This window comes from Belonocnema kinseyi, chromosome 8, assembly GCF_010883055.1.
Source record: "Belonocnema kinseyi isolate 2016_QV_RU_SX_M_011 chromosome 8, B_treatae_v1, whole genome shotgun sequence".
Lineage (NCBI taxonomy): Eukaryota > Metazoa > Arthropoda > Insecta > Hymenoptera > Cynipidae > Belonocnema > Belonocnema kinseyi.
This window is the reverse complement of record NC_046664.1, coordinates 120,910,733-120,915,436: the sequence shown is the minus strand read 5'-3', so window position 1 is coordinate 120,915,436 and position 4,704 is coordinate 120,910,733.

Below are 4,704 nucleotides of genomic sequence, written 5' to 3'. Positions count from 1 at the left end.
GTCTCGAGAGCGGATAGTAATTTTATTGGTAAGCTTAGGAAAAAAAATTCCTATCTGTTTCCTTCTGTATTAATTGTGTTGTATTTTTTATTCTCTTTTTGTGTTTAGCTTCCTGTGTTTATTTGTTTTATTTTGTTGTTTCTGAATTTTTCTTTCGTTTTATTAGTACATTCCTCTGCCTTTCAAGACCATAAGAGCTTGTTTTTCTTATGGTTTAAAAAATGGCATTCAGAGTTCGAGTTAATTGCTATGTGTGCGATAGAGTCTATCAACCAGGACAAATGGCTCGAATTGATGGAAATAATAATCCTGATAGGCAAAACATTGCAATTTTTAGACGCCTTCAACTTCGAAGACAACCACTTGAAGTCGCCGATGAGAGTAGGTTAGGTCTCAATTGCAATCAATCGATTCGCAGTGAGATAGAGGAGCTCCAACGTGACCCAGGCTGTTTAGGACTGAATTTTCTTACACAAACAGGCAGGAAAATGTGCATGTTCTTTAATGCTGATGTTAATACTCTAAGGCTTTTAACTGAATGTAGAGTTAACGCTTTTATTGTCATGGACATTTTCATTCCAGAAGAAACAAGAGCATGCTTAAATCATTTGGATGAACATGGTTTCATCTTAGGCCCCTTGCTTCCTGGACTATAAGCGATTAATAGACCGTATAGGATTCCGAGACAGCAGTTACTTCTGTTTTTGCAGCAACTTCGTATCGAAGCAAATGTTCATGCGGCCGCGGTGTTTAATAATGAGGATAATTTCACTGATGAAGAGTTTGAAGCTATTGCTCCGGTAACAAAGGAAAAATTTAGAAAATTGTATGCATTTTGTAATCCTATTCCGCAGTTACATGGACATGGTGCCAGATACGTGGGGAAAAAAGATCTGCTGCCTTTCCTTTGCAAAATTCGTCAAGGTCTGTCTGATGAATTTCTGAAAATGATTTTTCATGATTCGAGCCGGAAAGCTACAAGCATGGCCATTTCTACTGTGAGAGAGTCTTTAATGCAGCGATTTATGCCTGGTAACATTGGATTTATTGCGATAAGCAGAGAGGAATTCATTGAAAGACACGTGAAATCATTCGCCAATGAACTTTATAATCCACAGCCAGAAATTCCCAGAGCTATTGCTATCATCGATGGAACTTATGCTTACATGCAAAAGAGCATTGACTTTCGCGTACTTCGACAGTCATTCTGCAAACATAAAGGACGTCAATTAGTAAAACCTGCTCTCATTGTTGCTCCAGGTGGATAGATACTTGAAACAAAAGGACTATATTTTTCTGAATCGCGAAACAATGACGCACAAATGCTCATTAACGAATTTGAAAGAGATGTGGAACGTATGAGAGAATTTTTCGACATTGGTGATATTTTTATAGAGGACCGTGTATATAGAGATGCCCAACCACTTTTAGAACGCTCAGGAATTGTGTCCAAGATACCACCATTTCTCCAACAAGGGCAGAGTCAATTGGTAACGGAAGAAGCGAACGAAGCTCGGCTAATAACGAAATCTAGATGGATACTGGAATCCAGAAATGGTTCCTGGGTTATGCACGTCACCAGTAGCACGTAAAGTATCCTCAAACTTCCTTGCTACAAAGCATTCTAGACGCTACTAATAGACGTCAACAAGCGAACCCGAATCAAGAGCCAGAAATAGTTTAATATTTCGCAAAAGCTATTGGGATTCGTTCTATTCGCTGATCATGGGTGCTTAGCGTTCGGCCCTCTTGCGAAGGGTACACTGTTATTATCGGAATGGGCGTACTAGTTACTAATGTTACTTAGGGTACCATCTCTGCCTTAAAAAAATGATGTATTACTCAAGTTAAAATCTGGGGCGCTTAGCGTTTGATCGTTTTGTGAAACGCGCTATATGAGTCAACGATGTAGGCGAAAATATGACAGACCACGATCTGAACCGTGATTTCTATGTTGACATCGCTTTTGTAACAAAATCTGTTGTGATTCGTTTTATTCACTGATCTTAAGCGCTTAGCGCCGCAAAGCGCCAAAACTGGTCATTTTTTTGGATTTTTTTACGGATATTTCATCCGGCACTTATAATCTTAAAAATTACAAAGTTCCAGCTAAATCCACCGAAAGCCATTTTCGCATACATTTAGTGCGGGGTCCTTTGATGTAATTTACAAATTTACCAAAAATTTCAGAAAATTTTAGGTAATTTTTGTAATTTCACCATAAATTTCCAAAAGTTACCATAATTTAAAAAAAAAATTAGTTTTTATTGTTTCTCAAATCGAAAATTTCTTGCAATTGTTAGAAAAAATATCGTGCGCTACAGGAGCTAAAAGTAGGCAGTTAATACTCTTGTCAAGTTTACAGTACTTGCCATCGGCTCATCTTCGGGTCGTCTCTGGCCCGTACAGTTAACTTGACGCTCGTGTGGAACAGCCTACTTTCCGCACTTGTAACACAATATACTATTTTTTTAAATACTCAAATATTTACAATAAAAACAGAAAAATCTAAAACGCAATAAAAATAAGAGTAAAATGAATAATTAAATATTTATATATATTTTTATGATTAGTAAGTTAATTAAATAATAGAAAGATAGAGAGAAAGAGAGAGAGAGAGAGAGTGAGTGACTGCATTCAGTAATTAAATAATACATATTCATATATATTAATATGATATGCTATATATTGTATATTAGTATAAATAATTACAGTATTTACGGACGAATTTCCTCTCGCTAAAGAGCCCTGCGCTAGAAAAATGTGTTTATTTAAATTCTATTAATAAAAGATAAGGAGGTGAGAAAAGGGGAATTTCTAGGAATTGCATGTTATCGTCTAGATTCAAATCTAAAATGTCTGTATGGCGCAATATTATAAAATCGCAGTTATGGTTTCACAGTTTTAAACTAATGCAAAAAGAATAATAATCATATATGATTTTACTTTCATAACTTTAATTAAGAATTATAAAGCAAAAGAATACATCATTCAAAACCAGTTAAATTTTAAAATAAATTTGAAGAATTGTAAATAATATTTAATGTTTTGGGAGAAATCCCGTTGAAATCTTCCCCTTGAGAAAGAAGCTTACCCATTTATAATATTTATATACATATACATATACAAAATTTCATGAATATTTAGTGTAGATTAGGGTAAAGGGAAGCATATGAAGAAGGAGGTGAGTAAAGGGATGCATATGCAGGAGGATGTAGCTCTTGAAGGGATACGGACGTGGCCTTGTCTCGCCAGACGCTCGTGTTTGTTTAAAGTCAAGGAACGGAAGATAAGGAATAGATGAAAGATGGAATTTCCGAAAAATGTATACTTGTGCAGGGTTGAGAAAGTTTCGGAAACACTTTATGACGCAATATTTTAAAACTGTACTTATGACTTTCTCAATTCTAGACTACTGGTGAAAGGAATAATTATCTTCTATGATTTTACTTAAATCAATTTTAATTAGTAAATGAATTTTAAAGTTGAATAATAAGATTTATTTTCTTAATTGAGAGAAAGATAAACAGCTTAAATCTAACAGATATGTATATTTACTTACAAGAAGCGATTATCATGATGATTCTTATTCAAATTGTAAACTATAATATAGGCATTTAATTAGTCCAAGTGCATATAGGTACTTCTAAATATATGTTTTCTTCATACCTATAAAATTATGAAACTATTAGCTGCTGAGCCATTGATTTCTAAAATGCAAATAAAAAGCAGACAAATTTCAGTCTCAAGTATTGAGCATCTATACAAGATTTTGTGTACACTTGAGCGTTTAATAGTAAAATCGATTTCGATTAATCAATATATTTCTTATATCTTACGAACAAATAATATTTTATAATTGGATGAAAAAAAGTTACGAATAGATGTTTTATATCAAACGTAGGAGCTGATTGGGTAAAATTCTTTAAGAATGGAATTTTTTAATTCTGAACAACTTCAAGTGTTTTAAGTTTTAACATAAATGCATTATGAAATTGTTTTTACACATCAAAATATTATTTTGCGCGACAATGTATTAAATACAATTATTATGTAACATTACTTTCTCTTCAAAGCCAAAAAGCAATTTTGAAGAAATTTTAAGATAAATGTGATCCCTGATGCTCGTTTCTTTCTACTTGGTCTTCCACGGACCGATTAACTCTTTACTAATTTTCTCAAATTTAAATAGTAAGGTCTAATGATGAGATGAGGCTAGATTCGAAAGGCAACACTAATTTGTATTCAATATATTTAATGAAACCTTGCAGTGGCGTGCAATTCGTTGGTGGTATGTGTTTCGATTTTCCCTATCCGTTGATTTCTCGTGGACGTACAACTGAAAAGACACTTCCATCTCACACAGTATTTTATAATTACAGGCGATAATTTTACTGTTCTTTCGTTAAAAGTAAATAAAAATTAGTAATAAAAAAAAGTAATAAAAATTAGTTTCAAATTAGTGCGAAACTCTTTTATAGCGCCGATTTTGGGGCTGACCTTGAGTGTAAACTAACTCATTGTAGCTCGCTCCGCTTTTGTTTTTTCACGCTTGACTGTTCGCCTGAGTGACAACCGCAGACCCCGTGGCCCCCACGCAGTTCCTGTTATACCTACCTACGGCTGAGCTTTAATTCTCGGAATGACTATAAAAGGGAGGGGTATTAAAGTGTTTCACTGCACCAATATTACTTGAATTAAAGA